Source organism: Elephas maximus, chromosome 1 (genome assembly GCF_024166365.1).
Source record: "Elephas maximus indicus isolate mEleMax1 chromosome 1, mEleMax1 primary haplotype, whole genome shotgun sequence".
Lineage (NCBI taxonomy): Eukaryota > Metazoa > Chordata > Mammalia > Proboscidea > Elephantidae > Elephas > Elephas maximus.
Window position 1 is genome coordinate 31,709,949 of NC_064819.1, and position 13,244 is coordinate 31,723,192.

Below are 13,244 nucleotides of genomic sequence, written 5' to 3' on the forward strand. Positions count from 1 at the left end.
TCAATCCATCACGCTGAGGGTCTTCCTCTTTTTCTCTGACCCTCTGTCTTAAACCAATCATGACGTACTTCCCTAGGGACTGGTCCCTCCTGAAAACATGTCCAAAGTACATGAGACACATCTCCCCATCCTTGCTCCTAAGGAGCATCCTGGCTGTACTTCTTCCAAGACAGATTTGTTCATTCTTCTGGCAGTCCGTGGTATATCCAATATTCTTTGCCAACGCCATAATTCAAAAGCATCAACTCCTCTTTGGTCTTCCTTATTCACTGTCCAGCTCCCGCATGTATATGAAGCGATTGAAAACACCATTGCTTGGGTCAGGCGCACCTTAGTCCTCAAGATAATATCATTGCCTTTTAATACTTTAAAGAAGACTTTTGCAGTAGATTTGCTTGTGTCCTTTGATTTCTTGGCTGCTGCTTTTGTGGGGGTTGATTGCTGACCCAAGTAAAATGAAATTGTTGACAACTTGAATCTTTTCTTTGTTTATCATGATGTTGCTTATTAGTCCAGTTGTGAGAACTTTTGTTTTCTTTATGTGGAGGTGTAGTCCAGACTGAAGGCTGTAGTCTTTGATCTTCATCGGTAAGTGCTTCAAGTCCTCATTGCTTTCAACAAGCAAGGTTGTGTCCTCTGCATAGTGCAGGTTGTTAATGAGTCCTCCTCCAATCCTGATGCCAAGTTCTTCTTCATATAGTCGAGCTTCTTGGATTATTTGCTCAGCATACAGATTGAAAAAAAAAATAGGCATGGTTAAAGGATACAAGCCTGATGCACAGCTTTCCTGATTTTAAAACCACACAGTGTCCCCTTGTTCTATCCGAATGACTGCCTCTTGGACTATATACAGGTTTCTCATGAGCACAATTAAGTATTCTGGAATTCCCATTCTTTGCAGTGCTATCCATAATTTGTTAATGATCCATACAACCGAATGCCTTTGCGTGGTCAATAAAACACAGGCAAACCTCTTTCTCATATTCTGTGCTTTTAGCCAAGATCCATCTGACATCAGCAGTGATATCCTTTGTTCCACGTCCTCTTCTGAATCTGGCTTGAATTTCTGGCAGTTCCCTGTCAATGTACTGCTGCAATTGTTTTTGAATGATCTTCAGCAAAATTTTCCTTGTGTGTGATATTAATGATATTGTTCAATAATTTTCTTAACCAGTTGGATCACCTTTCTTTGGAATGGACACAAATATGGATCTTTTCCAGTCAGTTGGCAAGGTAGCTGTCTTCCAAATTTCTTGGCATAGACCAGTGAGCGCTTCCAGCGTTGCATCTGTTTGTTGAAACATCTCAATTGGTATTCCGTCAGTTCCTGGAGCCTTTGTTTTTTACCAATGCCTTCAGTGCAGCTTGGACTTCTTCCTTCAGTACCGTCAGTTCTTGATCATATGTCACCTCCTGAAATGGTTGGATGTCAACCAATTCTTTTTGGTACAGTGACTCCGTGTATTCCCACCATCTTCTTTTGATGCTTCCTGCATTGTTCAATATTTTTCCCATAGAATCCTTCACTATTGCAACTTGAGGATTGAATTTTTTTCTTCAGTTCTTTCAGCTTGAGATATGCTGAGTGTGTTCTTCCATTTTGGTTCTGACTCCAGATCTTTGCCCATTTCCCCGTCCCTACCTACCTGAAATATAAATCCTGACCATAATCCCAGCTATCATGTATGTGTATTTCTGTGGTATTTATGTTCAATTACCATTATATTCCTTTCGGGTTATTTGTAACTAGGCCCACATAGGTGCACATATCAGCACATGTGTGCTCTACATGCATAAATAAATAGGATTGTACCCATAGGAAATATGCACTGACCCAAACATTGATAAACACATATAAAAATCACATAACCATAATCACACACACAGATAAGCACACCAGACAAATAAATGATTTCAAAAGTTAGTGGTGAAGTTGCTGAGGATGCGGTACTTTTGGTGGGAGAAAGGGAGAGAATGTGGATGAGAGATACTGGGGACCGGCAGGGTGGCCCAGAATGCCTCACCTGGTGCCCCCTTCCCAACACATACACCCTCCACATAGGGAAGGGTGCTGGGTTCTGGGATGCCCTTTTACCTGTCTGGGAGGATTTCCTAGAATAGGCTGGCTCCCCATCATACCCCAGAAGGAGGGGAAGAGATTGGTAGATTTGATGGTATAAAATAAAATACTCCGTTATTTTGTGGGGGGAAGGGAGTGCATGAAGATTTTGGAATTGGCTGCGGATAAATTGGTTGGAAAAGAGTCTTTGTTGTGCAATGGTTAAAGTGTTTGGCTGCTAACTGAAAGACCAGGGCTTCAAACTCACCAGTGGCTCCACAGGAAAAAAGACCTGGTGGTCTGCTCCCACAAAGGAAACCTTATGAGGCAGTTCTACCCTCACATAGGGTCTCTAAGAGTCAGAATTGACTCAAGGGCACACAGCAACAACTAATTGGTTGGACAGTGATGATGACAACTTGACCAAAATGAAAATGGTGGGTAGGACAGTTCTGTTGGTGAGCACAGGGAGCTAGGGTTTTTAAAGGACTGGGTTTGTAAATGACTCTTAGTCCCACCGTCAGGAATTTGCCTTGTAGATCAGTAGGGAACTATGGAAAATACTAGGAGAAAAAAAACTGTAACTTCAAGATAGTGGGCTTGAAAAATGAGAGAAGTTGGGACTTGTGTTACATTTAGGAGGGGTGGATGAGGTAGAGAAGGAGCACAGGGGGGCAGAAGCAGATTTAGACAGAGGACCAACATGTTTTTTTAATTTGTGGGGACAAAAAACTAAAACCTGAGTGCAAGGAAGCTGGAGGTGGTGGGAGCACCCAGGGCCCAGGTAAGAAACAGATGTCACTGGAATGGTGAAAAGAGGCTTCCTGCCTAACCTACCTGGAGCATACCAACAGAGAGTCAGGCTTGACTGTTCAGCTAAATCTGCTCCTCCCGATTCTGTCGGGTCAGGAGGTTTCCTCATAGGCCCTGACAGACTCGGATCTGTTGTCCTGTGGATTCAGGCACAGCCCAGGCCCTGTGTTCCGACAAGCCTGCATGCATGGCCTGGGGCGTTAGAGACCGGGTGACTCCTGACTGGCTTCCCATTGACCACGGGATCTCGGCCAGTTACCCGACTTCTCTGCTCCCCAGGGTAACACCTGCCTCCAAGGGGGCATGAAGACTGAATACAGTAATGCAGAAAAAGTGCTGAGCAGTGTCTGGGGTATCCTGATGGGCGGGACGAACGGTTGTTGTCCTCATGCCCACAGGCTGCAGGAAGCTGGCTCTTACTTGGTGAGCTGTTTTTCATGCTGTACCCCAACATCGCTGCCGCAAAACAGCCCCCTCTATTCATGCCTCTGGATGCATATTTCCTGTAAAAGTACACGTTAAAATGACGCAGCATCTCCTCTGCCACCTCTTAGTGCCCTGTCAGCCCCTTCTACCTGCACACGTGTCCTTCCTGGGGGCTCTTTTCACTCCTCACTTGCTCCTTGGTGACCCCATCCATGGCCTTTAACCCCACGTGTATATTCTAGCCCAGACTCTATCTCCAGACTTGACTGTCTTCATGAGAAGTGTCCCATAAACCTTAGGTTAAACATGTCTGTCTTAATCATCTAGTGCTGCTATAACAGAAACACCATAAGTGAATGGCTTTAACAAAGGTAAATTTATTTCTTCACAGTAAAGTAGGCTGAAAGGACAAATTCAGGGTGTCAGCTTCAGGGGAACGCTTTCTCTCGCTTTCATCCTTCTCGTCAATCTTCCCCCAGACTAGGAGCTTCTCCATGCAGGGACCCCGGGTCCAAAGGACTCGCTTTGCTCCCAGCACTGCTTGCTTGGTGGTATGAGGTTCCCCCTCTCTGCTCCCTTCCCTTTCCTTTTTATGTCTTGAGGGATAAAAGGTGGTGCAGGCCACACCCTACGGAAACTCCCTTTACATTGGATCAGGGATGTGACCTTACTAAGGGTGTTACAATCCCAACCCTAATCCTCTTTAATATAAAATTACAATCACAAAATGGAGGACACAATACTGGAAATCATGGACTAACCAAGTTGACACATGTTTTTGGGAGACATAATTCGATCTATGACAGTGTTTAAAAAGGAATATCTAGATACATGCTTCTTGTGAACAGTGAATGGATGGGACTTGAATGCCCCAATGCCCAGAATCCTCTTTCTTCTCTCCAGCGGACTCAGCACAGGATGTTAATGTAAATAACAGTCGATAGCACTTGTAGAAGTTAACCGTGGGCCTGGTTCCCCTGCTCTTTGAGAATCTTCAGGACTCCTGAGGGAGGAGACAGCGTCCTGCTCACACGAATTCCCTCAGACCACCTCCCCCACCCCACCCCCTGATGCTCTGCAGAGAGGGAATGCAGATGAAATGCCAGCTGAACTGAATTTGGGGCAAGCACTTCCCCCATTCATCGAATGTCCAAACTTCTCTTCCAAGAAGCCTCCCCAACAGCACAATGGTCCCCAGTGTTCCTCTCCTCACTGCCTTCGAGGGCCAGAAGCAGCAACTGGAGCCATACAGCCCCTTCCCTCCAGCCCTGCTACTGCTCCTGTGGTTTGGCAGCACTCAGCACCCTCGCTAGTTCCAGGACCTTGGCAGCTGGAGGAAACCATGCCAGGTCCACCAAGACCTGGAGGGTGAAGGGAACTGACCCTGTAGTTTGCTTCATAGCACAAAGAGGCCCTCACCACAGGCCATTCAAAGAAGGCATCTTGTCCCACTCTCTTCTCCTCTGTGGGGAGGCTCCTGTAGCTGACTACCTCCTTCCCACACCACCTTACCTCCTGTATGCCAGGCCAGCACTTGGTAGGGCCCCACAGGGACAGGGAGCATGAGGCCAGCACACGGTTCCCCTGGATGCTGCAGATGCACAGATGGCACCTGAGACAGTGACCAGGTCTCCTAGATCCTCAGGAGCACAGATGGCACCTGCGACAGCGACCAGGTCTCTCAGATCCTTAAATGCACAGATGGTACCTGTGACAGTGACCAGACCTCCTAGATCCTCAGGTGCACAGATGGCACCTCTGACAGTGACCAGGTCTCCTAGATCCTCGGATGCACAGATGGCACCTTTGACAGTGACCAGGTCTCCTAGATCCTCAGATGCACAGATGGCACCTGTGACAGTGACGAGGTCCCCTAGATCCTGCAGATGCACAGATGGCACCTGTGACAATGACCAGGTCTCCTAGATCCTGCAGATGCACAGATGGCACCTGTGACAGTGACCAGACCTCCTAGATCCTCAGATGCACAGATGGCACCTGAGACAGTGACCAGGTCTCCTAGATCCTCAGAAGCACAGATGGCACCTGCGACAGCAACCAGGTCTCTCAGATCCTTAAATGCACAGATGGTACCTGTGACAGTGACCAGACCTCCTAGATCCTCAGGTGCACAGATGGCACCTCTGACAGTGACCAGGTCTCCTAGATCCTCAGATGCACAGATGGCACCTTTGACAGTGACCAGGTCTCCTAGATCCTCAGATGCACAGATGGCACCTGTGACAGTGACGAGGTCCCGTAGATCCTGCAGATGCACAGATGGCACCTGTGACAATGACCAGGTCTCCTAGATCCTACAGATGCACAGATGGCACCTGTGAAAGTGACCAGGTCTCCTAGATCCTGCAGATGCACAGATGGCACCTGTGACAATGACCAGTCCTCCTAGATCCTCAAATGGGCAGATGGCACCTCTGACAATGACTGGGTCTCCTTCCCTGACAGGGGTCTCTCAGCATTTCTTCTGCCTTCCCCACCTGCAGATCAGACACCCACTCCACACTCCCAGGTGTGCCCAGGGTTCTGTGCAGGTGCCCAGGGGCTGCCTCTAATGCCACCTCTTTCTCTCCCACTCAGGAGAGCACATCCAAATAGAGTGACATTTCTGTAGGGACAATCTTGAATGCCTGAATGATTAACACATGTTTCAAAAGGCAGTTGGCACTCAGCCTTGCCAAAGCTGTCTAAACTGAGCGAAACAGAGTCCTGTGATACGGTGATACAGAGGGAAGGGAGAGCATAGACCCCATGAGATGTTCAGAGAATAGCCACTGACTACAATGTGGGGGCTACATGCCAGGCCCAGACGCAGTAGTCTGGGTTGGGAATTTGGCACTTACTGAAATTCGGTTGTGCTGATATTTAAGGGACACTTAAAATATGATTCTCTATTTCCCTTTCCTTTTCTTAGTAGTTCATAATTACTAAGTTCTCATAGCTTTTTTTATGAAGCTTACATGGTTCAAATCGTACTCAAACCAATTCCAAAAGGCAGTTAGAAGTCTGTCCGGGTTTTATACTGAGTACTATTTAAATGAAATGGACCATTAATTAAGAGTTAGAACTCGTTTTGGTACACTGAGATTTTTCTGATAACATCACCCCCAATTCTAAAGTCCTTGATAAATCCATGGGCCCTGAAACAGCATAAATTGCATGAGTGGGTCCTGGTTGATCTGATGGTCTAAAGTTGTAAAGCCCAATATTAACACCTAATTGACCTGCAGATTTAGGGCTAAGGAGCCCTAGAAAGAGACAGCAATATCCCTGAGAGATATGTTTGTATCATCTTAAATAAATAAACCCTCTCTGGAGAAAGGAAACCCTGGTGGCATAGTGGTTAAGAGCTATGATTGCTAATGGAAAGGCCAGCAGTTGGAATCCACCAGCTGCTCCTTGGAAACCCTTCTAAGAGGCAGTTCTACCCTGTCCTATAGAGTAGCTATGAGTCCGAAGTGACTCGTTGGCAATGGGTTTGGTTTCGTTTTAGTTTTTGGAGAAAAGAAATTAATGGAATAATAGGAGATTTGCTGCATAGATAAAATTCCAGATGGGTCTGCAGAAAGATACACAGGGCAGAGGAAGCAGTGTGTCTCTTCTCAACATTTATAGACATATTTTTTATTTTGGGGAATTTCCTTTTATTTGTACAAAGTGGAAGCTTATTAAATGTTTCTCGGTTCTTTTTTTTTTTTAACTGAAGATTATTGAGTTCCTTGGATATCCCTGTTGGGATTATTACCAGTACCACACTTTCTTGTGAATTGAAGCAATGATGGTGTCATGAATTGAATTGTTCCCCCCAAAAATATGTGTCTAATTGGTTAGGCCATTTTTCCCAGTATTGTGTGGTTGTCCTCCATTTTGTGATTATAATTTTATGTTAAAGAGGATTCGGGTGGGATTGTAACACCCTTACTAAAGTCACATCCCCGATCCAAAGTAAAGGAAATTTCCCTGGGGTGTAACCTGCACCACTTTTTATTTGCAAGAGATGAAAGGGGAGCAAGCAGCAAGTGGGGACCTCATACCACGAAGAAAGCAGTGCTGACAGCAGAGAAGGTCCTTTGGACCTGGGGTTCCTGTGTGGAGAAGCTCCTAGTCCAGGGAAAGATTGATGAGAAAGACCTTCCCCCAGAGTGGACAGAGAGAGAAAGCCTTCTCCTGGAGCTGACGCCTTGAACTTAGACTTCTAGCCTACTACTAGTCTGTGAGAAAATAAATATCTCTTCATTAAAGCCATCCACTTGTAGTGTTTCTGTTATAGCAGCACTAGATGACTAAGACAGATGGTTTTCCTTTCAGCAGGACTCCAGGAAGCTCCTTGGTACACCAGCAGTCTCTCACACAGTGTCTTGTTGTCCTTGGATTGCAGATGTGCTTATGCACCGAGTTTCGGAGATTCAACACAGATTCCTTGAATCCTAGGCATGAACGGATGAGGGCTTGCTTGAGCCAGCCCTCTTCCTCTAGCCCCTTACCTGTGTGGCTGCCGTGCTATGGAGCTATACTGCAGAGTCAGAAGCTGGCGACTATTTCAGAGAACTGGCATTCTGCCTTGGCACATCAGTTCCCCTGTCACAGGTTTGAGAGCTAGGAGACCTGGACTTGACCTCTAGCTGGGAGTGCCCGGCCAGCAGGTTGACCTCAGTCAAGTCATTCATTGAATGCTCTACCTCCTAGTTTCCTCTTCTGTGAAATGAGGTGACAGTGAGTACCTATTTTTGCTCAAAGAATTCGTGTCTGTTCCTTAAATCTATTGTTCATTCATTCAGGAAGCATTTATTGAGACTTTACCTACTTGTAAGGCACTGGGGACAAAGATGCATAAGACAGATTATCTGCCCTGGAAGAGCTCCTTGTCAGGTGCTCAGTGGACCAAGTAAGGAAATACACATAAAAACCTTCATAATCCCCCAAAATGCTCTACCTACAATGGTGAGGATTGTTACCTTGAATTAAGATGAATGAGATTGGTTTTATAGCCCATCCCACTTTCAAAAAGTGTCGTGTGCATAAAATTATTTTCTCATTATTTATATTGAAGTGCGTCCATTCAGATAAACTTTAGTAATAGTTTATTTATGCCCCCACCGTCTCCCAAAAAGGAATTGAGATAGTTTGCTCTAAAACCATCAGGAGAATGAAACCAATTCCAGTTAACACAAGACAGATGGAAACTGAGGTACAGAAGGGGAGAGGAGGGAGCAGATGGCAGTTCAGCAACTGAGCGAAACTCTCACCCTTTAGTCCCCCAAGAACCAGCAAGGTGTTTATATTCATCAGATCTTTAAGTAATGCTTAAAACGGGATTGGTGTCAACATGATCATGGTATGAGTCTGTGGTGCTTCACGTTGTTACCGTGAATGAAGTCATGCACAGCTCTGAGAACTGACTGTGCAACTATGGAAGACCTAATGGAACCCGAAGGAGGATGGAAAGCTAAGAACACATTCCCTAAGTCTGAACTTCGGGGCCTTATTCTGTGCTTCATGAAACAGGCTCCTGGACAGTTATCCATCCTGCTGGCCACTGCCAGACCCATCTCCCCAAGCCCACCTCCCTAAGCCCTCCACCGGCCTCCCACGAAGCATCCATGCTCTACCTGTGGTGACTACCATCTCCTGGGTCCAGCTCCACTCTGCCTCCCAGGCTGCTCATCCAAACCCTGCCCTGGTGCCTCGTTCCCTCAAGGCCCCATGTTTAGCCATGACTCCAGGCCCCTGCTCATGTTTCCCTCTCCCTGGAATGGCCTCCTGCTCACCTTACAGAGGACAGTTCCGCTTTCATCTTCTCCAAGACCTCTCCAGCTCACACTAATTCCCCTTCTCCTTGCTGTCTCTACTTAACCTGCCAGTTACACATTAACTATTTAGTTAATTGAAGTTACAAATGAGTAGAAAGTCTTATGACCTTTGCTTTATTTCTTGTGGAAATGAAAAGCAAGAGGTCATTAGAACAATGTCACATTATACGTTTTTTTAGGAATGATGATATACTTAGGGAATAATTTCTTAGAGCAGGGAGGGATAGCCAAGATTATTTAATTCTAGCCCTGAGAAAAGAAGGGACTTGCTCAAGGTTACCCTGTATGTTAGCAACAGAAACAGAATAGGAACTTCGGTTTCCTGAAACTCAGTGTTGTTATAACACCATTCCTAGTTTCATTTTAATTTGTGCTTTATTTAAAAACCAGCAACCAGGACTTTAGCTACACCTGAAACCTATGCCAAGCGTGACAACAAAGTGTAGCAGGAAGAACTTGGCCAAAGCCTTAGACCCTGTGTAAGTTACTTTATGGCCCTTGGCCTCTGATTTTTTGTCTGTAAAATCAGGCGTTGAACTGGATGACCTTTAAGGTTATATCTGCTTCTAGTATTTTATGAACCTGCTGGACTGTTGGTCTAGCCCCACCAAAGGACTTGCAAGTACCTGGTTATGATGGTTAGTTTTATTTGTCAACTTGGCTAGACTATATTGTCCACTGGTTTGGTCAAACAGTAGTCTAGATTTTGCTATGATGTATTTATATGTTACTAGCATTTAAATCCCTTAGTCTTGAGTAAAGCAGATTAGCACCCACAGCGTGGGTGGACCTCATCCAATCAGTGGAAGGCCTTAAGAGCAAAACCAGAGGTTCCCGAGGGAGGATTCTGCCTCTGGACTGTCTGTAGACATCCCATCAGAGTTTCTCTCTATCCCCTGCTGCCTGACCTACCAATCTGGTGACACAAGACTGCTAGAATTTTCAGCCTGTCACCTGACCTAGGAAGCTTAGACTTGCCAGCCCCCACAATTGTGGGAGCCAGTTCCTCAAAATCCCTCTCTCTAAATACATATATATGTATATTTGAAAGAGACCCCTGATGGCACAGAGGTTAAGAGCTATGACTGCTAGCCAAGATGTCAGCAGTTCAAATCCACCAGGCACTCTTCAAAACCCTATGGGGCAGTTCTACTCTGTCCTATAGGGTCACTATGAGAAGGAATTGATTCAACAGCAACGGGTGTATATGTATATATATACACACACACATAAATGTATAATATACGTGTACACATAAACACAAATATATAATATATGTATACACACACATAAATGTATAATGTATGTGTACACACACACAAATGTGTAATATATGTATACACACACATAAATGTATGGTATATGTATACCAAAACCAAACCAAACCCAGTGCCGTCGAGTCGATTCCGACTCATAGTGACCCTACAGGACAGACTAGAACTGCCCCATAGAATTTCCAAGGAGCGCCTGGCAGATTCGAACTGCCAACCTTTTGGTCAGCAGCCATAGCACTTAACCACTACACCACCAGGGTTTCCAATGTATAGTATATATATACACACATTAATGTATGATATATGTGTACACACACATGAATGTGTAATATATATATATTCACACACATAAATGTATAATGTATGTGTACACACACAAATGTATAATATATGTATACACACATAAATGTATCTGTGTACACATACACAAATGTGTAATATATGTATAAAAAAAGTGTGTATACATATACTATACATTTATGTATAATATATGGATACACACATAAATGTATAGTATATGTATACACACATAAATGTATAACGTGTACACACACACGAATGTGTAGTATATGTGTATTCACACACATAAATGTATAGTATATGTATACACACACATACATGTATAATGTATGTGTACACAAACACACACACATATCTTCTTACTGATCCCACTTCTCTAGGGAACCTTACTATGGCACAGAGATCCCATACGGCTCTTGCCTCTGCTCCCTCCTCAAAACTCTGCTTACACTTTACTCAACTCAGTACTGGCCGGACCGTCTCCCACCCCTAGTATGATCACGTGCCCTGCTCTGCACAGACCCTGCTCTATTAGCATGGCCACACACACTGCGTTAGAATCACTGCTTTTCTTGGGTCTTCCATTAACTGTGAGTTTCCCAAGGGCTGGACTACAGAACGTGTCTCTGCCTCAAGTGCCTATTATAGTACCTGGCTCAATGGAGGGGATGCCATGAGTATTTGATAAATGAACTTAATAGTTTTGGGCTGGTGTTTAAAGGTTTTTAAATTACTTAAGGGCTATAGCGCTTTCTGTTCTGTACCTGTGGCATTTGTGCTTGATGACATTAGGTGGTAAATTCTTGGGAGTCTTTCCTACAAAGAAAGTTATGTGCTTTGGAGTAATAAAGCAGGCAAACATCAGCTAGAGTCCTAAACCAACTACTTTTATATAAATTTATTTGAAAGAGAAAAAAAGGAGAGGAAAGGAAAAAGAAGAGCTTAACAGAGATATGAGAGCTGTATTTTTAAAATCTGGACTGAAATGTAGACTACCAGGGTTTCGGGGAATTCCTTCCACTGCGTTTTATTCATTGCACTCCAACAGGTAAAACGAGGAAGTTGCATAATATCACTAGACTATTTCCAAACTGTAATCTGGAACGTGGGCTGTCAAGGGGTTTTTTCTATTCTGAATTGTGAATGTTTTCATGAGTCAGATTCCCCAAGGCTCCTAAGACTCCCTAGTCCCTCCAACCTGCTAGATAATAATTTCTGCCCACCACCTAGTTATTTCTGCCTTCTGACTTCGTTCAATAATCAATACATCCTGAAGTAGACTTGCCAGGGTGCTAAAGCCCAGTGCTGGTTGTCTATGGATGCTTGACTCTTACTATGGACCTACGAGAAGTCTGGCTCATAGAAAAAGATCAGTATCAAGGCCTGCGTTTCCTTCTGACGTAACTACTGTCATCATTTCAAGACAATTTATTAAAAAGAACAGGAATCTCTTGCTCAGGGACTCTGTTAGGGAAGTGTGGACTTAGAGTAACTTTTTGGTAGTTTGTATACTTCTTGATATTGTATCCTCTGTCAGTGCGTATCTATTATCAGTCTTGTCTAATAACAAGAATTTATGAATATGTAGAAAATCTCTTTAAAATATTAAAAAGCAAAGATGTCACCTTGAAGACTAAGGTGCACCTGACCCAAGCCATGCTCTTTTCAATCGCCTCATATGCATGTGAAAACTAGACAATGAATAAGGAAGATCAAAGAAGAATCGATACCTTTGAATTATGGTGTTGGTGAAGAATATTGAATATACCATGGACTGCCAGAAGAATAAACAAATCTGTCTTGGGAGAAGTGCAGCCAGAGTGCTCCTTAGAAGCGAGGATGGCGAGACTTCTCACATACTTTAGATGTGTTATCAGGAGGGACCAACCCCTGGAGAAGGACATCAGGTTTGGTAAAGCAGAGGGTCATTGAAAAAGGGGAAAACCTTCAACGAGATAGTTTGACACAGTGTCTACAGTGGGCTCAAGCATAACAACCATTGTGAGGATGGTGCAGGACCGGGTAGTGTTTCTTTCTGTTGTACATAGGGTTGCTATGAGTCAGAACTGATTCGACAGCACCTACCAACAACAGAAAAATTGTTATTTTAGAAATGAGTAATTATTGCAGTATAAAATATGTAAGTTGTATAATTTATTTCTATCTTTCAAATGGGATTTCTATGTCATTACCTCCAGTGACATTCATTTTGAAAGGTCATATAAACCATTTTCTTAAATTCTAAAAGCAATAAATGTTTAATGTTAAAAAAGTATTGTAAATGGTATAAACTCTAGAAGTTGTTCTGCTTCATTTCCAGCCTTCAGTACCAGCCTCCAAAAGCCATCACTGTTAGCAACATCTGAAGTTTCTCTGCATAAGTTTTCTAACCATGTTCGATTTTACGTAAATGTGTACATACACAAATGGACTTTGCATACTTCTGCATCTTGCTTTTTTTTTTTTTTTTTCACTTAAAATACCTGAACTTGGTCATATCAGCATGTGTTAATCAGTCCCATTCTTTTTAACAACTGCATGGTA

At 44.0% G+C, this 13,244-nt stretch overlaps 1 protein-coding gene across 2 annotated transcripts in view; it reads left to right on the plus strand.

The window, feature by feature from the left end:
* The window catches only part of MCF2L2 (MCF.2 cell line derived transforming sequence-like 2), a 224,251-nt gene that overhangs the window by 164,980 nt on the left and 46,027 nt on the right, over positions 1-13,244 (plus strand). The gene's annotated exons all lie outside the window — the stretch shown is intronic.